Raw genomic sequence first — 22,636 nt, forward strand, 5'->3', positions numbered from 1 at the left:
ACTAAATTAATTCAAAAACAGATAAACCACTTCAATTAACTCAATATATGCATTATCCTTGCATCATACATGGCCTTATCAAGTCAGATGAAATAATCTTGTGACTTTACTGAGGGCGTATTTAATAAAACTGGCTAAATATATATTTGAGGACCTACATCAATATATTTAATGAGTCAAAAGTCATACATAAATAAGAACTGTTAGGCTGCACAATGAAACACTTAAAAGTTCCTCAGTATGAATCTATTGTTTCTCTGTCCCTTCGGTGGGCTTCTTCATTCCATCCTTCCTTTTCACAGTGATCTTTAAAAAAAAACAACAACACTGTTTTTATGACACTTTTAACACTCTTCCCCACAAAAGTCTCAAGTCAGAATGAATCATAAATTAGTTTTTGGAAATTGCCTGTCTATTGATCATTTCTATCTATTGGAAACATATATTTTGATATTGTCCTCTAAAAAGGGCTTGGCAGCCTCATCTCCAGGCTGTTTTCCTTTCTTTGCACAACTGGCCACCCATTCTGACATTTAACAGCCCTTTTCATGGAGACAATCCTTCCCCTTCCAAGGTCCATCCTAAACCTCCCCAGGCACAACTTGAGGCCATTTCCTCTCATCCTATCGGACTGCATGGGAAGAGAGGCTAACACCTGCCCAGCTACAACCTCCTTTCAGGTCATCATAAAGGACAATAAGGTTTCTAGTGACCCCACTTTTCTTCAGACTTAACATTCCCAGCCCCCTCAGCTGCTCCTTGATGGACTTGTGCTCCAGACCCTTCCCCAGCACTGTTATCATCCTCTGGCCACTCACAATTTAAAAATAAAAGTATTTAAAGGGAGTTATTTTATGTCAATACATTAACCAAACACAGGAGAGTTAAGAAAACCCAAAGAAACAAACAAACAACCTCAACAAATACAGTAATAGTTTATTTCAAGCAATATTTTTTTAAAGCATATATTTGATACTCATGCTTCTATCCAAAACCCATGTTTCTATTAAAGCAGAGATAAGCAGTTGGAATTATACAGGTTACATCTCCTATTTCCATAGTTCTTTTATACTTCATTTTTCTTTTCAAAGTAAACAATCATACTGTCCTGGACTTCAACCTAATCTCTTTGTAGTCTTGAACCTTTGTGCAAACAATGGTCATGTGTTTCTACAACTCAATTCTGCAGTGCTTTCACAAGTGAGAAACTCAGCTTGTTGGAGAAATATTTTGAGTCCCAGAGCCCATGTGCACACAGACAGACTGTGTGGATGTTTACAAAGAGTCAGGTACCCAAACAAATGCATTCATTTTTTTTTACTGCAAAAGTGAATTTCTTCACCTTTTTATATTTACATTCCCAGCACACATTTACCACAGAAGCTTAGACATAAACTCTCAAACTTCAATGCCAAGCATGTTGATGCTGCTCTGGACACAATCCTTAGAGTATTCCATGGGTAAGGAATGCCTAATTTACATCTTTATTCAGGATCTCTTCAGGATTTGTAGCATAATCTCCAGTGAAATTATTAAAGTGGTACTTTTAACAAGCTCCATATGATCCAGCAGACTGAAAGGAGTATATAGAACCTCTTCACCAAGAGAAAAGCTAAGAGATATTACCTACTATATGATGTCAGCTCAGATATAAAACAAGGAAAAGGAAGAGGAAGGGAGAAGATTTTTAATGTACATAATTCCCTTCTACAGTCATGTTTCCCAGGAAGTGGCTGCATATTGCTTGCTGATGGGAAGTGGAGAATAAAATTTATCTCTTCTCTTGCTGGTGCATGAGTAAACTTAGGGTGTTTTTTTTTTTTTTCAGTAGATTGCCTTATCTTAGCCTAGAGCTGTTTACCAGCTTATCTTCTCTCCCTGAGCAGCTGGCACTGGGCAGGGACAGCAAGGCTTGGAGGCCTGGAGTTGAATCTGACTCTACTTGACCTGATCCAGACCCAGGGAGAAATTTAGACCTGGACTTGACAGGAACAGAGCTGGACCTGACATGAAATTGCCTTCACTTGACCTGATCTGCCTTACCTGGACACAGGGTCAGACCTAGACCTGGACCTGACAGATCTGAACTTACCTGGACATGAACCAGACTTGACTGATCTGGACTCGACTGGGTTCTGGGAGGAAAAAAAATCAAACTAAAAGCCCACCAGACCAAGGCAAAGCTGATATTTATCAGTAACTACTCTTTCCAAAAGAAGTCCCACAGATAGACTGTACCAGAGCCAGCAGAGAAACACAGCACTGTTAAAATGCTTGAGCAGAATTTGGTTCTCACAGACCACAGTCATCTTCCTCATCTCTCCTGTTGTATTCACACAACTTGAATTCTTCAGCCATTTCTGTAGCACAGTCCTTTTGTTTTACTACTTTTTTGGTTTTAGATATAGAATCCTCTCTATTTTGCCAACAGATATGAATTTACCCAGAAAATATGACTCAATTCAAATTTGCCTTAAGACTAAAAAGAAAGCGTTCCAGGTTCAGCAATCCTCCAGTCCTCCCACAATTTGCAAGAAAAAAAAAAGATAATAAGAGATTAAAGCTTTATTGAATAATGATAATTTATCACTTTTACCTTTCATTTCATGATCCAGTCATGCATTATGTTCTTCACTGATTGTGAAGAAGGTGGAGTAGATGGTGAAGACCACATTTAAAATAATGCACCCACTAAAATAATGTCACTGCCCAGAGGCTGTTCACAAGACAAGTTATTTTCACTTTTAGAGGAGTTTGGCTCTAATGAAATACTCTGCTTTACGAGAACAAAATTTTGTGACAATTGTAAAGATAATTTACCTATTTTGAGAGTGTTTGTGTGAGTGTTTGTATACATAAACGTTTGTTTGGAAAGGTTTATGCTTACAGATTTAGAGCAGTGAAGCTATGCTTAAAATCCTATACGATAGCAAAAACCAATCCTACTCCTGGCTGCTTTATTTTGTGCACCTATTGGAGGAAAAAAACAATCCTTTTTTCTCTATTTTCATTGTTCTTCAGCATGGGATTATAATATTAGCAGGCTTGCAGAAACACCTCTCAATCCTCTTCCCTTACTCTGCCTATATTAAAATCAGCCCTCAAAACACATACTCTATTTCAGATGTGACAGATAGTTATTAAAGCAAGGAAGGTGCTACAACACAACACATTACAGAGGAATCAGAGGATTTAAGCCAACAGCTATTGAAGAGCTATTTTCCCCCATCTGTTTTTGGCAGGATTCTTTTAAGCCTTGCAACAAAAATCATGTGCTGCATGGCACCTGGGGTCTTAGTTCATGTTAGCAACTGGTTTGTTTCCTAAGCATAAAATGTCTTAGTTAGGATGACATAATGACTCCTAGGTGCCCCTTAAATTTTTAAGCTCCTGAGCTGAAAGCACACTGATGGAGGGGTCAGGTATGCCAGAGCTAAGTACAAAACAAAGTTTATCAAAAATATAGCAAACCTTTAAGGCAAAGCAGTTGCATCCAATCTTGGACAGCAATAGTACAGAAAAATTCTATAGAAGGAACAAAGGAGATGGCACCTAATGTTTTGCTTCAAGATTGGAAGAAGGACGTGTTTCAGTTTTGAGGCAGAAATACTCATTGCTCCCTTAGGCAAGAAAATATTCATCTGGAGTTCCAAAAAAAATTTTGCACTTCAGTTCTATCTTCTATTACCTCAACCTAACAAGAAAAAGAAAAGGGCTTAAAAATAGTAAGAGCCCAGTGGTTCAACAAAAAGTAATTTCTAGAATGTCATAATTTATATAAAAATGACTATATGTGTAAATAGTGATCTGAACCAACATAGAATTTAACTGTTGATAGAAGCTATAGGTAGAAATTTATTTTTCAGGCTTAGAGTGTGAATTAAGGATTTATTTATTATTTTTTTTTAATGCAGCTCTCTCAATTTAATTGAGAATTTGCTGAGATTGTAAGCACAAATCCAGGAGGATCAAATATGGCATCCAAAAACAGAACACAGCCCTAAGATCAAACATTGCCCAAATATTAATTTTTTAAAAGCAGAGAGCAAATGTACCTTTCCAAAAAGTATTTCTGGCTGTACTACATTCACATAAAAGTAGATTTTACACTTCAAGAAAGAGATAACATCAATCCTGTTCTTGCTTTCTAACACAGTTCCAAATGTAAAACATGCTACCTTTGTGTCAATTGAAAATCAAATTTCAGATGGAAATTCCATACTTTAAAGGTTAATACAATTAAGAAAAAAGCCTGTTACAAGACCCTGGATGCTGTTAGAGAAGAATGCTTTTTCATAGGCATCTCATTAAAAAAACTCAAACTTGAAATAATAGTATTTCATAAGCACACTGCCAATAATTTTGCAACCATCTTGTTAAGGATTAATCCTACCATCTAGGCATCTTTAAGAAAACGAGTAATCTCCATTGCTAAATGATTTCCATAACAAGAAATTAAATTGATAAAACAGATAGGCTGCAGCAGGTTGAGTAGTCCAGTTTTACTATTAACTAGCGTATCTTGATGCATGAAAGCAACAGGAGGTTTTCTTATTAGTTGTAATACGCAAGTCCATTTATTTCCATGGCCTTTTCTCCACTTCTCCACTTGCAGGTTTCAAACTGAGGTAACAATAGAAAAGAACAATAAAGAACTGAAACCATCTGGGAGATGCCGGAGAAATTACTCATTCCGGTAAACAAAAAAATCCAACCAAAATTTGCTCCAAATAGCACTTAGCCACCTTAGGATCATGAGAAATAAGTGATTTACCCCCATTTTTCAGATGAGGAAAACTTACTTGATGGAGGTAACAAATCAGATGTCTCTATAAGCAGGAACAGAATAGAAAACACTTCATTTCCACACTCACACTCCGACCACTTGACCACGCTTCTGTGACCTTTAAAAAAATTATTCCCTCAGCAGCCATTGCCCAGCCAATTTTGTTTAAATCACTGCTGCTCTGTCAGTGATCTAATCAGGGCCTGCTCTGCCCACAGCTCTCGCAGCGCTCCACGAGCTGCAGCATAATGCACCCTAACAATGGATGTTTGGATCAAAAACAAAGGGAATATATTTGTTTGAAATGTTCATCTTCACAATTTTGTGTTCATAGGCTTGCATAGGAGGCCTCTTAAGGGGTTGTTGGAGATCCAAGGTAGACAAGGACAACAAATACTCCTACTGATTGTCAAGAGTGCGGGCCTCACACATCCTAGGATGAGAAAGCCAGAAAGAAAAACTAAAAAAGTTCTGTTTCCCTAGCATCCTCAAAGTGAAACAATGAGCCTTAACCCAGGATTCCTGATGTTGCATAAAAATAATTTGACTTTGTGACAGTGAGAGAAAACCTTGCATTCCTAAGCCTCTGGAGTCCAAAATTTTTCTGATAGTTGTACATCAAGTAACTATTTCCAAGATATGCACACAAGAATTAATATATGAAACCAACGCCCACATATACGATGATTACAAGCTACATCTGAAGAATTACAGTTTTTCACAAAAACAGAAAAATGAAGATTTACTGTGTGCCATCTGTTGTGACAATGGGGATAAGTCTAGCTGGCCTGCCTCAAAGCTCTCTTCTCAAAGACCACGTTTACTGGCAAGTGCCCATATACTTTTCCTTAAAGATTACAAAACTTGACTGCAGTCAAAACTTTGGTGAGCACAAGTACTGCAACAATAAATAGAAACCACCTAAAAGTACTGTTTAACAAGCACAACATCCTTCAGTGTTTGTACACACAGAATCATGCACATGTAAACACAGAGCTGACAAAAGATTTGTCCCCAGATGTTCGGGCAACTGCAGAGTTAATTGCACATCACAAAATGCTCATTATGTTGATTAGATACATGAAAAGGACTTTTAGCCATTGAGTAAATAACCTCACTAAAGATTCCTGGAGCTAAACACAGCCAAAGTGGTGGTTTCTTGCAAACCTATATGCCTTTTAAAGACATTATTAATATACCTTTACAGAGTTAAATCCCACAGATTATATCCACCAAGGTATTTATATTCTTGACCTCTTGGGGACTGCAGGGTAGCAACCTCTTACTTTCTGGTGACTTCTCCTCTCTAGTGAGTGAGTGATTTTAAGGGGGCCTGGGAAAGATATCAAGGGACAGTGTAGAGTTTGAATTTATAGCATAGCACTAGGCAACAGAAAGATGTGGCCAGTCAAAATTATATTAAGTCAAAAAAGTTTCCATATGGAAAATTAGCATGAAATTAGCAGTGTGTTGTAAATTTACATATATACTTATGTGTACTATACATTAACACCCTTGCCCCCTTATAAGCAAACTCTTCACCCTTTCTTGGTGAGAACAGTCCTAATTTTCTAGGAAAAGGAACAAGTGCACAAAGAAAAACAAAGGTTTTTAGAAATGGAAGTTGGAGCAAGGTAAATGTATGGAATGGAGGAAGGGTTATAAACCAGCCTGTTCAGATCAACTGGAGTTGTTTCAGGAGTCAGTGAGAGTTGTCATCTCTTTTTTGTGGTTAATTCTATCAAAAGTACAGACATATTTCTAATCCTTATCAAGCATTGAATTTCAGCATAATATTAAATCAATATTCTCAGAAACAAAAATGTTTTTGATCAATAAAATGTTATTGACTTAATAAGGAAAAACATTTTATTTCAATTCACATTTTTAGGTTATTTTAATACACCAAAACTTTAAAATTAAAATCTGAAAGTTACTTTAATAATATAAAAATGTTTGAAAAGGAAAAATCAATATAATAGGCCTTTTTTCTTTTTCCTACAATCTTTTAATTTCAATGAAAGCAATATCCATCAACACCTAGCTTGAGACCTACAGTGTAGTGGGCCAAAAGGCTTACAGACACCTGACAGAGAAATTTGGCTGGATGAACATCATCACAAGAGAGTCTGCTGGATGGGCAGCATCACACAAAGGCTTCAAATCCCTCACTCCACCAGCCCAGCAGCAATTAAAGAGAAAATAGATCACTGGATCAAGCATCTCAACATCAGAGTAATACATAAAGGTATTTATCTGCATAAAGACAGGGCATGATGTCCCCTTCCCCACTGGCAATTTCATTACCATAATAATTTGACTCATGAGTTTGTCTGCAAATTGTGTGCTTCCCTGTCTGTTCCCACCCACCCTGGTGTGCATGCATGGCAATTCTGAACACCTTATGCTTTGCCTAAAGTAAAAAAAGAAACAGCAATAATAATAATGAATTCTGATTCACAAAAGGAAAGGGTGCAGTGTATTTCTGTTAGGATAAAAGGTACTTACTAAAGTGGAAAAACAGGCTTAATTTAGTTTTGTGTAAAAAATAAAAGGTAAAACAAGAAAAAAGATAAAACATTCTACAACATTTGGAAAAGGCAGCAGAGCTCTGGAAGAGGCACAAGTCAGAGTTTTAGCTTTGAAAATAGCTAAAATTGCTAGCATTTATAACTGGCAGGAGAGTTATATTTGAAGGAATGATTTGTTCTTTCTGGTAAGAAAAAGAAAATTGGCAACTCAGTAGAAACATTGATGCTATGTTTTTAATTTGATGCAATATAACAATTCTTTCTATGATTACTTAGACATTAATAAATGTATCTCATTTTATAGGCTATTTATGAATCATGCATTTAAGTATACAACATGTCCAGAAGAAAATGAGACATTATTACTCACACTGAGTATCCTTCTGGGGAAATACATGTTAGTAGATCTATCAGAATTTACTGCAAGCTATAAAGACAAAAAGGCATTAAAATCAGTGGTAGCTTCAATCTGTACACAATAGATCTAAATCTAGGCTAGTGCCTTTCACAATTAAGGGTAACTGGCTTGAATTTAAAATGCAGATGCTTTCTGAAATGTGGTCTCTATTTTGTTTTATAATAAGATAAATTATAATAATTTAATTAAATATATTTGCTGTAAATATATAACTAGAAGAGAAGTTGTGCTTGTGGCAAATAAGATTTGTAATAAAAAAAAATTTGCACCATCATACCTTATGAAAATCTTATGCTCACTGAAAATAACACTATCTAAACAAAGTGAAGGGCTCTTCCAGTGGCCTGTGTGTGATATGACAGTGCAAAGACAAACTGAAGGATCCTTACCAATAAATCAGCTAAGTTTCTGAAGGCTTTAGAAATCCCATCAACTAGTCAATTCCAATGTGCTGTACTGAGCCCAAGGCACATCAAAACCATACAGGCAGATAGGACTAAACCAAAAGTCTAATGTCATAAATGCACCAAGATTAAATTTTCTTAAGGGGAAAAAAAATAACCATTTTTCAATTGATGACTGTCTTGGTGCTATTACCAAACCCAGGCTCTTTCATATTCTGTCAGCTAGAGTTCTATTACCTAGTTAAATTTTACTCAGTGTGAACTGTGAATAACTGATTTCTACATGATCATCAACTTTAGCAAAAAAAAAAAAAAAAAAGAAAGGAAAAAAAAAAAGAAAAATTCAGCTTTCAAAATATACAGATTAAATGCTGGTGCTATTATAATTAAGATACAATTTATCAACTAAAAATAGAACTGCATTTTAGACTTCTCCATCACAGAGTTACACAAGGTTTCCAAGTCCGTTCAGGTGGGCATTTTAAATACGTCCAGCTATGATGCACAGCTGATCAGACAAGCTCTGGGGCATGGAGGTAGGTGGAGGACAGGGCTTAACCAGACCAAGCAAACCATATCAAAAATCTAACAGAAATAAACCTGAAGAAGCAAACCAGTAGCACCAGTCTTACAGTGAGAAGCATCACATGTGGTGTTCTACTAGCAAGCACAAGGGGAAGGCAGCATTTCAACTCTGTAGGAGTGACAGAAGTGCAACCCACAGGCACAAAACATAAACATCAGAGGTGAAAGTTCCTGCTTCTGCCAGTACCAAGTGACATTTCCTCCATCTGAAGAGAGATGGCTGGAAAGATAAGAGCAGCCATGCAGCAGTGAGCTCGGGAGAGCCTCCTGGGGAGCTTTCCAGGCAGGCTGGGACAGGCACACCACACTGCAGTGCCCCATCAGCTTCTGGGCAGGTTGGATGGGCAACTGCAAGGAGCTCCGAGTCGTCCTTGAAAGCACAATTGTAGTGCAATTATAACCTCATTATCTCTGAGAATTTAGAAGCCGGTCTGGTCCATTCACAGTGGCAATGGAGCAGAGAAAGGGCAGCCCACACATCCACCAGAACATTGCCATTAGCAGTTGGGTGCAAAGTAAACACTGGGAAAGATGCACAGAGTGCTTTGCAAGAGAGGACATCCTCTAAAATTAGTTCTCTAGCATGAAGTGCTTATCAGGAGCAGATTTCATAGCCTGGCTTGAATTGCTTGTAACAAATGTTATAACAGTGTTCTGAAATATTAAACATGTACTCACTTGAAGAACAAGATTATTCATGAACTTAAATGCTTGTTCCTACATTAACTTGAGTTATTCTGTGGATAATTGACTGAAGTTATTTACAATAAAAATAACAGCCAAGGCACTAAACTGTGTCCTGGAATAAGCATTTATGAAATGCAAACACCAGCCATATGAGATATAAGCTAACATTTAAGTATAAGCTAGATTAAATAAAATTTTTCTAGAACTCCCAACACAGAATTAACAAACATGAGTGTAAGAAGGATATGTTAAAATAAAAGATGCCTCATCATAATTTTGAATATTTTATTTTTTAGCTCTTACTAAAATTAATTCTTTCTAAAGAACCTAAATCTTTTTTCCAGGATTTTTGTCTGAAAAAAAACCCCAAAAACCCCAACCAAAAAGCAGCATTGTAACAGTCATAGAGTCTATGAATTTGCAAATACTAAATTTAAATAAATTTTTCTGCATCTACTTTTTGCCACTAAAATTAAAAATTATTTTATAAATAATAATCAAAAATTAATTTAAAAAGAGGGTTCTCAAGGGTTCTCATTTTGTCTCTGGGTAAAATATTGATATCAAATATTATTGGTCAAGATTTCCATTATTACTTTCAGGAAATACAGAACTACTTTTTGTTCAGTTATCAAAAAAAAAAAAAAGTACTAAAAATGCAATTTCCACCTTATCTATGAGCAACTTACTAAAATTGATGCCAAAAACAATCTAGGCACAACAAATAATCTCTTTTAGAGCTGTAATTTAAGAAAGTTACAACATGAATAGTATTTTGGGGAAAAAAAAATAATAAAATATAGAGCAGTGCTATTTCTGAAATAGTACACTAAAGTCTAAGACTTTATCTTTTTTTCTGGAAAAAGAAATCAAAACCATGCATCCATTAAGTTACTTTCCCTCCTGAGTCTCGTTTTGCGGGATATGTCCGTCCATTAGCTTTGCCTGCCTTAACCTCACCTTCCTGACTTTTGAGAACCACTTTGTTGGAGGTTGTTCACATTGGAACCATTTCAAGTTGCCTTAAGTGATGAGAAGGAAAAATCAGGACATGATTTCATTGAGCAGGATGAAGTCTTGGAGTTTGTTCATTGTGGTTTATAATCATATTTAATATAATTACATTACTTTTTAATAATGCAAGAGCACTGCATGCTAAAAACACAGAACAAGGAAATTTGAACCTATTTAAGAGAGAACTGAAAAACTTATCTTCACAATTACATTGTGCAAAGATGTGACAAACAGAGGACTAAGCCACCTTTAAAATGTCACATAAAAGCTTAGAACTAAATTCTTCATAAAATATCTGCCTAACACTCAGAATATACAAGTGAATTAGACTTTTGAGTCATCACAGTAGCCCATATGACGTGTTTAGTTCTTATTAAGTGCTTATTTTGTGCTTCTTTAATTTTTGCCCATAATAGAGTTAAGAAAAAGACCTTGTTGAAGGTCTTTTTTTTTTCTGGCAGGCAGCATTTCAGTTTAATCTTGCTATATGTTTGCAAAATACAAGTTTTCTGAGTGAAGGCAATGTAGAAATGTAATGAAAATACATGGAAAACACATTATGAACATATCAATGAAAAACACTTAGTTAAAATAGTTTGTTAGCTAAATAGCTCTGAAGTGTTAGTCTGGAAACTAATATGATACTCAAGTTTGCACTTAATTTCAGTATCTATGTCCTGACATATCGATTTCAGTTCCTACAGATAGCAAAAGGCTCCAAAATTGTTTAAGTAATGATTTTCTGTTAAAAGCTTATTCTCATTAAAGGACTTCTTCTGAGATAAAAATGCATCACTATCCAATATTCCAAGGACAAATCCTTCCCTAACCATCAAGTAAATATAATAAGGGAGAGAGAGGTGAATGAAATACCTGCCACAGCTGTTGTAGAAAATCACAGATTTTAATTGGTCATAGCAGCACCTGTCTAGTTCAGTCTATTACATTAATTTCCTTACAAAAGTCTGCAAAGAGTTGCAATACAATGCCTAAATCACTACATATATTTATATGTGCCATTCCTGGACAGAGTTGAAAGCTATTCAAGAAAATAGGTATTGGAATAGAAATCAATAGATCAGCTCTGGTGTGTAAGGAATTAGGTCTGACCAGTCAATCAAATCATCTGAGAACACAGTATCCAACATAAGTTCAAATACCCTTCTTTGGAAATGGATTAATTATTGAATATGCCTGGATAACCACAAGTAAGTGTTCTAATATCTAGTAATTTATATTCAGGTGTTTCACTGCTAAATTCTTTTCTTAATGGTTCAAAGTATTCTATTTCTCAGGACTACTATATTAAAAAAGACAAAGCTTACTTCCCTTTTTTCCTATACACCTCTTCAAGAACAACATACTTATAGCTCAGCATCTTAGTTATGCATGTCTGAATTGAGCCATTTGATAGGTTGAAGCGAGAGAGAGCTATTTCTTTGGAGAGATCCTTCTTTCAAAAAAAGAAAAAAACAACAAAACAAAAAAAAAGAAAAAAAAAAAGAAGGAAAAAAAAACCACCACAGTTCCCTGTCTTATCTCTTTATCATTTTCAGAAGAATTTTGTTATTCAATAATTCAATAAAGGTGTCAAGATGATTATACACAGAAGGGCAGCATGGCCAAGAAACCTCATGGTGATTCTTATGAGAGAGGTTTGATACATTGCCAGGCAGCAGCACAAATTGAGTCCCCCCAGTAAAGTTGATATTTGTGTCATCTAAATACCTATATTACTATATACTCTATACTGCACTTTTCAATGCTTCAGGTAATGTCTCACTGAGTGACAGGAATGCTGCTTTCCTTCATCACAGCACACTGTAGAGCTGCCAGTGTGCAGAACCAGGTGACAAATCAGGTGTCTACAGTCACTTCCAAGCCAGAGAAACCTTTCTCCATAACTCTGAGAAGTTGCTGAGGCACTTTATAAGTCCAGGTGGCAAAACACTCAGCATAAGAGGGATTCAATTGATAGTAAAAGGGTTTTTAAATCATAGGGATTTAGGGTTAAAAGGAAAATTAAGCTTAGTAGGTCCTGAAAAAAAATAAATACCCTAGGTACATGAAGGCCTTGTACCTTGCTAGAACTGCACCTGTGTAGCTAGTACATGATAAATTATATTGTTAGATGTGATGATTGTTTAGTAATTAAATATAATTACTGTTTAATCATAAAAATAATAATGAGAAACTGTGGTCAGAGGCCTAAGAAAGATCACGAGAAACTCTTGCTTGAATAAAGTCAATGTATAAAATAGAACAATATAAGTTTAATAATTAATATGTAAGTTATATAATGATAGAATATAAAATACGTTCAGCTCGAAAGCCATGTTGGAGTCAGATTTGGGTCTGTACCCCTGATTCCCAGAGCTCCATTGTAGGGGTTGATTTAGTGAGTTACAGTCCACACTTAGGGATTTAGACAGTCACAAGTACAAGGCAGGTCCTAAAATATCAGTGGTCACCATGCCATCTGTGTCTTTTTTTTTTTTCTTTTCCAGGAGAAGGCAGGAGGCTTTACACAAAAAAAAATCAGGGAAAAAAATCCATAGGGTTTCCATGAGTGGCAGCAGCTGTTCCAGAGCAGAAAATCATTAATATGAGGACTTGATTGAATCTCACTACTAATCCATGATTCTGAGGACAGTGTACACAAGTCCTTAGCAGCATTACTGAGGGAACTGAAATATATGAACTGCTACCAGATGGGTTTAGAGAAAAAAGGGGGAAAAAATGCCTGTTGATCAATATTGCTGCAAAGTTATTCCTAACTGAACAAAGTCCTACAAAATAACCCTTCCTAAGACCCTGGTTCAAGCTGTACAAGTCACCATCTGATGTGAGGTGTTGATCAACTCTAGTTCATTGGGATTCTTTGTCAAGGTTCTTACGCTGGGATAAACCTCTGCTGCCAAATTAATTTGGTTTCTGAATGAATATTTTGCTACTGATTGGATGTCAAATGAGTGTCCTTGGAGCGGGGAGGGGAGCCTTTTCATCAGTTCACAAATACTTTGTGATTTTCCTGACAGTGCTAAACTCAGTTCTCCTTATAGAGAAGCAGCAGCAAATAATCATTTTCCCAAGTAAACAAGTAAAGGAATAACAGGTTTTGATCTCAAAGTGGGAGAAAGGAAGAAATAAAAACACCTGGCAACACTAATCTTTTATTATCCTTAGCTAATAACTGGTGTAGCCTTTTCACAAGCTTCTTTTATATAACAAAGTCAGGCTTTTTGGTTGGTTTTGTTGTTTTGGTGTTTTTGTTTTGTTTTTTTTTTAATTTAGACTTCCTTCTGAAGCAGAAATTAGCAGCAACTGTAATCTAATAAATCTTCCAGTCCTCCAGGTAGTAAGTCCTACCACATACATTCTTCTTAGTCACTCTCTTATGTATTCTGTACAACAAAAGATTTCCTGAAGCTATATTTAAAAGGCCTTCTAGGAGCAGGTGACCAGAAAGTCTCCTAAAAGTAGTATCTTTAACAGCACATCATGGGTAGAAGTTTGGCAGCTGTCAGAGGGGACTGATTTATTTCACGAGTGTGCCATTTCACCAATAAGTTAGCAATAGAAATTAAAGCTGCAGGGTTGTTGGGGTTGCTTTTGTTGGAGTTTTTTGTTGTTTTATTGTTTGTTTTCCCTCCCCTCTTAACTTTGTGATTTTTTTATTTAGCCCTTATCTTTGTGGATCAAAGTTCTTATGACTTCCAAAAGTCATAACAACATAAAAATACTGAATTTTTAAAATTCATTTTATAGTTGTAATAAGTTTGGAAGTATTTTAGCATAATTTTCTTTAATATTAAAGATTGGATCACTTTCTAAATTCATCATAGATTTGTTAACCACAGTTGATGAAGACTAAAAAAAAATTCAATTTTCACATGCTAAGGAAATGACATTTACTGAACTTAGCAGAAAAAAAAATGCAAGTCATTTTAAATCCTTTCAAATTTTCTATCTATTCTATCCCAGATCTGTAGGATCTCAGTAAGACTACTTCTCAAATTAAAAGAGACTGATGCTGTCACTTCTGCAACACCTGCACTGGAACTTAACAAGAAAGCCAACTCTGTTATTCTTCACATGTGCTTTTCCCCTCATTGCACTGCAGTGAAAAAGGAATAATCACCACCACATCTTTTGAGACAGTCACCTGAAAGGAAGATGTAGAGTGTGGGTCACAAGAGCACATTCCCAAAGCAAGTTGCAATGAAACCCAAATTCTTGAGTTTTATCATCTTCTCGTTACAAATATTTTGTCAATAGGTTTCAGAGGTTTATCTTTCACCCTTATCACAGCAGCTAGTCCTCGCAAAGGACCCAGTACTACTATCACCAGTCAATTGGAACATACTGTAGGTGACAGCAGTAAATATGATTGGTTTCCACAGTTACAAAATTGCTGTTGACTTGTATCAGTAGCAATATGGTTCCACATAATAGAATTTCTAGCAGGGATTAGTTTGCTTTCCTAAGCAATGAAATAACACATATTTGAGTGTACAAAGAAAGTCTTGCACTTGGAGCTCAAAGCTATTTTTTCTCCTATATGTGTACTTGTCTGTCAGGATGGATACGTTTTGCTTTTTTTTAGCCACAGTTACGAAACTGGGAAAAACTAAAGGCAACTTACAGAAAGTTTCAATACTATGTAGGATTAGTAACATCCTTTTTTATATTCCTACCTGTAAGAAGTTCTGCTACAAGAGGTATTACTGGCCAAGTCCATGTATTCAATCATATAAAATCATAATGAAATTTTACAAATAATTTTTTATTTCTAGATTGCAGTCTAATTTGCCATACAGCTCAGCTTGTCGACAGATTAACAATAAATTATAAAATGTCATCAGATTCCTTAGCTGTTTCCTAAAATAAAGAAGACGGACACTACCAAAGCACTATAAAGTAACCATCTATTTCTTTCACATCTGGAAGGCAGCATGGTAAAATGTAGTACTTAAAACAAAACTATAAAGATCCAGAAGATCTTCCCAAGTCCAACAAATTAGTCTGACTTTCATAAATCAGGGTACTTCATAAGCACAACAAGCAGTGCAACCATGGCAACACTGAAAAATTCCATATGCTCTAACATCATAAATGTCCAATCATTTGGGCCCTTTTCTCACAGAAATGTTTATATGGAAGCCAATATAAAAAATTCAACTTGCTATTTAATAATTTATATTTAACAGTGCTTGAAGTTAAGTAGACAGAAATAGTTGTGTTGTACCCCTCACAAATAAAATGGTTAGACATTATGACCAGTTCTTGAAAAAAAAAAATAACAAACAACCAAAAAAAAAAAACCACCAAACCTCACCAAATGGCATACTTCTTCTGCCAGGAGGAAAAAAACCTTCTGTTGGACATCAACACAACATACACTGCACTTCTGTAGTAGGGTTTTTTTCCCCTCAATTTTTATAATTCAATTCTATCCTTTTCTCTTTCCCTTTGCAGCGTATTTGTTATCTTTAGAGCAAGAGAACAAGCACAGCCAGCCAGAGAGCCTGCCCTTTGAAACGGACAGTGCTGTACATCTAATTTGGATTAGTCATGCATCTATTCCAAACTAAAAACAATGTTTATGCTCTTTTTTTTTTTTTTTTTCATTATGCTTTGGCTCTTCAGCAAGTTCCATATTCATTAACACAAGTTGGCAGACAGGAATTTAGGCTGGTGTGGGATTTATTCAGGAAACAGACGCCGTATGAGCATGAGGGAACATTTCTTTCTTATAAGTGTTGTGCACACCTTCTCATGTGGATTTGTGAGACATTTTATTTGCATAAACAGCTGTCTTCTTACCTCATTTCTGCAGCAACAAATAGTACCATGCAAGAAAGCTGCCATAAGAGATCCTGCTCTTATTTTTCAAAGTATTCCCTCCACTTCCCTTTGCAGCTGGCTCTTCAAACTTAAAAAAAAAATATCAAAGAACAAACCAAACAAACCCCCCTCCCAAAAAAACCCAAATAAAACAACAAAGAAAAAAACAACAAACCACAAAAAAAAAAACAAAACCAAGCATTATATTATTTTCCAATTCTATTATAACCTGTACTGCAAGCTTGAGGTATCAGGATGTAAATCCAGTAGATATTTTGAATCCAAACACCAGTATATTTTAAACTTTTGGCCATGCCAAAATATTACTATAACAAATGTAATTGGGAAACTAGAATAATTTTCTAATAATCATGAGGGAAAGAGTCTATCAGTTAAACAGGAGAATTGTGGAAGGTTGAAATACTACAGAACACTTCTAGAATTCAAAATAGGAAGTATAGGTTAGTACTCCATCTCTGTAGAGGATATCTCAGAGGAAAACAAAACAGATAAATGGTAGCATATATCAGAGAATAAAACAAAACAGAAAAATATTCCAGGCCAACAAAAGGGAATAGTGGATTTACTCTGTTTCACTAAAATATTTTGCTTAGTTTACCTCCCCAAATTTAATTTGCCTCCCCAAATTCTCTTTCATCTCAGGAACAATGATAAAGAATCTTCATAAGAAGTACTGTTATAAAACTGATTCTATAGAGCACATATCAAATATTCCTGAAAAAAAATTGTCATTCTTGTAGTGAGTACCTCAGTCTTTGACAGGAAACAGCCAACAGCATAAAATACTTCAGCTGACATGAGACATAGAATCCCAGATTGGTTTATGTTCAAAGGGACATTAAAAGTCATATAGTTCTAATGTCCCAGCCATGGGCAGGAATTAAATAAGTTTTTCACCATTCACTGCTGAGAACTCTGAAAACAAATAAATAAAATAGTCTGCTTTAAATGAGCAGACTAAAAATTCATCAAGGGGAGAAGAAAGAAGAGCTTACTAATGTATTGATGAATCAAAATAAACAAAGCACACAGAATACTGAAGGTGCCTTAAATGGGATCAAGTTGGAAGGAACTTTAAAAATCTAGATTTTTTTTTCCACTTATAAACTTCAAATATTTTCACATGAATAAAAAAATAAGTTTGTTATCTTTTCTTAATATTTTCTTATGAGAGTTGATATTTTTTTCTTTTTCAGTTGTTAAAAGATTACAAGAGCACGTAAGTGACTAAGGTACACAAACTCCAAGGAACTATTGGCTTGGTTAAAATGATTATTTCCTTTTACAGACAAGAGAAATAATATTTAACAATTTAATCAGAATCTTCCCTGAATGCAGGGTAATCACAAATAACTTGCTTAGGCAGAGGCAAAATCTCAGAAAACAGATAAAAGTGGGTTTGTGTGCTAACATCCTGATGGAAAAACAAAACTTACAAAGCAGCCTGCAAGACAAGCACTTGCGTCAAATTTCTAAAACAGATTTATGAAAGTCCTTCACTTTAAAAAAGAAAAAAAGAAAAACCCACACCACTGAACCATAACTATGTACAAAGTTCTCTTGTATTCCTGATTCTATGTTCACTCTTACATTCTGTTGTCATTGGCTGGGACTAATAATGACATTTTATTCAAGCCTCACAGAGCAGTTGCAGGTGGCAAAGAAGCTATAGCACAACTACTCCTTTTTGAGGCACGGAGTTTGGACTTAGCCAGTTACCCTGGAGTTTCCAGACTGACACTGCACAACAGAGTTTAACTATTTGATTTGCTTTTAGTCACAAAAAGTTCTACCTCATATAATTTGTTAATATTTTTTTGCCCCCAAACCAACTCTTAAGACTTGTTCAATTTTAGATGAGTGCCATTGTGAATTTTGCAACCTTAAAGGTTTCTCTGGCTTAATTAAAATTCACAAATTTCCTCTCCTGCAGCCAGTCCAACTTAATGTGAACATCTCAAACACCAGGTAGTTACTGCATTCATTTTTAGCTGTGTTGGAAACCATCATACCATAGGCATGGCCAAGAAACCCAGGCAAGCCTGTCACAGTCTGAAAATCTCTTTCAGAAGTGTTTTGGCATTAAAGACATGCTGAGGGGAAGCCAGTTGAAAGTATCATCCAAACAAGGTAATAAACAGATAATAACACACATTCTGTAGCAAAGGGGAGTTGCCAGGAAGCCTGTTGAAACATCAGAGTTGTAGATCAGTCTCTCCTATCAGACCTCCTTGACTCTTGCAAAAATCATAAAAAGATCTACAGAAGCAATTATTTTTTTCAAGTATCAATAGTGTAACATTCACATAAGATCTTTGGAAATAACCCAGTATCTTTTATTACATTAGATTTTCTTTTTTATCCTCCCCTCTCTTCCAAAGATAAAGGCAGAAGCTTGAAGAAACAGGACTTACAAATGACAACCTTCATGCCTCACCAAGAAAATCTCTTATGCTTTATTTCACTGACATTCAGATTTCTCTGCCACCTGCCATACACTCTAATGACATTCTCAACAGAGATGGATGAATGATCTTTCATATTCTGAACAAAATGGGCACAAATGCTCTAAGTTATTCCCTGTCAAAGTTTCTCTGATTTTCATAGAATCAGGGGTTGGAATTACACTGCATACTGTTCCAGTATTTCTTACTGGTACCAGCAATTTTTTCTCTACTTAGATTACTGTTTAAGAACAGAGATCTGGTTATGATGAACTTCTAAAAGTAAAGACCTTATGTCACTTAACTAAGACACTTTTTCCATCATCTCCTGCATTGTGAATCTTAACACTCATGTTAAATTATGACATGTGGCTTCAGCTTCCACAATTTTTCCATTCTTCCCCCTTATTATTTCTTCTCTCTCTCATTCAATATTTGTACAACACACTTGGGAGATAGATTTGGTCAGGCTTCTCCTTTCACATTAGTATTTTTACTCATTACTTTATCTGAATTGTTTAAAAAACATTGCAGTGGCACAGAGGTAATTGTAAATCAAGTCACTTTGATCCTCACATTTGCTATGGCTTTTGTTAGTGCAGTACCTAATTCTAATTGAAACTGCTGATAAATGTGAGATTCTTCTGCCAACAGCTATCCTCTTACTAGCTTTTCTTTCAACATTCTATATTTGCAATGCTCAGCAAAGCTGAACTGAAGCAATAAAGCCTCAGCTGTTTCCCCTTATTCCCAAGATCTATGAAATTCACTCCAGATTTCTTGTACATATATTGCATACATATAGATCTGCATATACAATATTTTGTCTACAATTGGAGTATTAGAATCCATTTCATTTAAATATGTTGGGCTTTTTTTCTCCACAGTGATGGAGAAGGAACACATTTCAACCTATCATTTCCTAAAGTTCAACCTAAATGGACAGTTAAGAACCACACTCAGTTTGCACAACATCCAAACAACCTAAAAATAACCTAAGGGGACATCTTGGTGTAGTTCCTTTGGGTGAATTAGATGCAATTTGAAGATTTGGAAGTAATTACTTTCACACCGAGGCTATAAAGAAAGAATATTCTCATTTCCATGTTGGAAAGAGTAGCCCAAACAATTTGAAGAACCTTTGAGTATGTATATATGCACAAACAGAAAAAAAAATATACATAGGGTGGCACTCTGCTCTATCAATTTAGTGAACTATTTTTTTAATGTACTGAGTGACTCAGTCTGGAAATGCATGAGAAGATTCCTTTATTCAAGGAGTTTCTCTTTTCGTGATATTTTTTTGTCCTTGGAGGGCTGGCTGCAGCACAGAGAGCAACACCACACAATAGAACTGTGAATTGTTCTAGTAAAAAGGAGATTTCAGAGCTAAATGGCTATTTTCTTAACATTTTAGACCACCACATTGACCTTGCAATATAAAAAGACTAAAACAGACAAATATTTTAAAACATTTTGTTTTGAGTTTCAGCACAGAAATAGCCACCCTTCATAAAGTCCACATTTGAATGAGTCAGTATTCCCACAGTGCTTTCAAATTTGCTAGAATGTTAGATTTCATACTGCTTAGTTTTTAATGCCTCATTCTGCTCCCAAATCCAATGACAGAAGTCACTTGGAACCATGTAATGATTGTATTATAGGCACTTCTGTTCTTGCATTTCTCATCATTCTTCTTATTTGTTGGTTACAGTCGATTGTTATGCGTTGCTTTAAATTAAATTGTAAGCAATTTGGGGAAGTACCACAGTGTATATTCACAGAGTACATTAACATAAGGAAACTAAACCCTCTATGTTTCCCCTGCAGTCAGTGAAAAGGTAGAAATGGTTTCAATTTCCTTCCCACTCTGGAAATAACACCAAACTTCACCAGAGCTGTAGCATCTCCTTTCAGTGGCAACAGGAGAACCTGGTGGAAACTAACTGTCTCAGAATGAGATCACTAAAATGCAAATAAGGAAATAAATACACACAAGAATAGCCATAAGGGTCAGTTCAAAATCTCACTCAGCACAGTATGCTGTTTCTCATGGTAAACTGTAGAGACTAGCTGGGGAAGCAAAAAAAGAAACAACACCTATAAGAAAATCATTTTCTCAAGTATTCCCTGAGCTTGCAACAGAGAGACTTCCTCAGCTGAAGGTGGCACATCTGTATTCAGAGCCTTTCATGGATTCTCTCATCCCAGAAGTTCCCTGTTTCTCCTGCCTGACTCATTACTAACTTTAGCATTCAGAGCAATTTCTGTGCTACTTGCTACCAAACCTTTTGCCTGAAGAACCACCTCCTCTTCTTTGGCTGAGCATGCCTTGTACCTGGTTCATGTAACATTCCGGTCCTATACCCAGTCCCCTCAAGTTTCTGAATTTCCATGGCTATGTCTTTAGGCTAGAGGCAAATTTGCAGATACTGAATGTTTACTTCACAACAGTGATGTAGTTTATATTTCACAAAGAGGGTGTCCTGCATTGCCAAAAACACAATTCTGAAAAACTAGACACTAGCTCAAGGAAAAGAGGATGGAGAGAAGAGCTTCACCAACTAAGCTGACAGCTATCCTTGACCAAGCAGAAAAACAACAAATGGCAAACAGCACTTCTTACGGAAACATTGATAAGCCAAGTCAGAAGCATACAATTCTCTACTACCACCACAAAAAAAACCACCTCAGTACTTTTATTATACTGTTAAACCAGTGTTATGATACCCAGCTCCTTCTAATATGCCACTTGTGACAGTCAAAATCACTTTATCTGATCATAATGAACTTTTTAATACCTGATAGAAGAAGTCAGGAAGCAGGTGGTTTTGGAGTAAAAGCAAACAACCAGCTCTTAAGTAAAGATCACCAATAGTTTTCTGCTCCTCAACATTCCCTAAAATACATCAGTTTGGTATTTGATACTTAAAAAAACCCTTCCAAAATACTTACTCACCAACTGTTTTGGATAACAATGTTTGCTGACTTAATTTCCAAGAAGAGGATGTGCCTTAGGTTGCAGATGCAAGATGTGGCCAGGGGTCTGTTAGAGGTGGGGCAGTTATCAATCATGTTAATTTAACCAGCTGCTAAAACCAGGTGGGGCAGTTTTTCTTTATTGCTTCCACAACCAATCCTCCCTCCAGGCACTATCTTCTGTTAATGGGCCATTGAGTATCACTGTGTGGCTGGTAAAATTCCATCATCCCACTGGGAGATGCTCCACCCTGGGGGAGGAACCAAGCATTTCTACCTGGAGAGAATCTGGCATTTGGAATGCCACAACAGCCTTTTCCCACTGGATTCCCAGAGGAGCAGCTGTCTTCTCCACTCTACTCCCAGAGGAAGACCAGGCCCATCTACACCACCGCTGGACCTTCAGAGGAAAACTCCACCCTTCTACAGGATCACTGCTCCCACAGAACCACAGCTGCCACTGCAGGAGGGATGCAGCCACCATTTCATAGGACTGCTGCCACCACCCTGAACAACAGGGTGTCAGGTCATATTCCGACTCTGACAGTGTTGTTTTGAATTACTGCATTTTTTATTTTTCATAATAAAGAGCTGTTATTCCTACTTCCATATCTTTGCCTGAGAGCCCCCTTAATTTCAAAATTATAATTCAGATGGAGGGAGTTTACATTTTCCATTTCAAGAGATACTCCTGCCTTCTTTAGCGGACACCTGTCTTTTCAAACCAAAACAGTAGCCTGACATGCATGACAGAAGTGTAAATAAGACAATGCAAATATAAACCAGTAAGTTTGGTATTACTACAGCATTTTATCATGTTTAGCGATGGAAAAGAACTGTAATGAAATGCTCTTGAAACTAGAAAAAAAGAAAAAAAGTTCCAAACTGTTGGCAATATTTTCTGATGCTGGTATAAGACA

At 36.1% G+C, this 22,636-nt stretch overlaps 1 long non-coding RNA gene across 2 annotated transcripts in view; it reads right to left on the reverse strand.

Moving 5' to 3' along the window:
- Positions 1 to 21,780, reverse strand: part of LOC110476594 (uncharacterized) — a 149,132-nt gene extending 127,352 nt beyond the window's left edge. Inside the window, exon 1 of one of the 2 annotated variants that reach the window (XR_002466449.2) lies at positions 21,701 to 21,780. This is a non-coding gene — a long non-coding RNA (uncharacterized LOC110476594). The remainder of the gene's footprint in view (positions 1 to 21,700) is intronic. The other variant, XR_014949669.1, reaches the window with a different exon arrangement.
- Positions 21,781 to 22,636: the final 856 nt, after the last annotated feature.

This window comes from Lonchura striata, chromosome 1 (assembly GCF_050655825.1).
Source record: "Lonchura striata isolate lonStrDom1 chromosome 1, ASM5065582v1, whole genome shotgun sequence".
NCBI classification, from domain to species: Eukaryota; Metazoa; Chordata; class Aves; order Passeriformes; family Estrildidae; genus Lonchura; species Lonchura striata.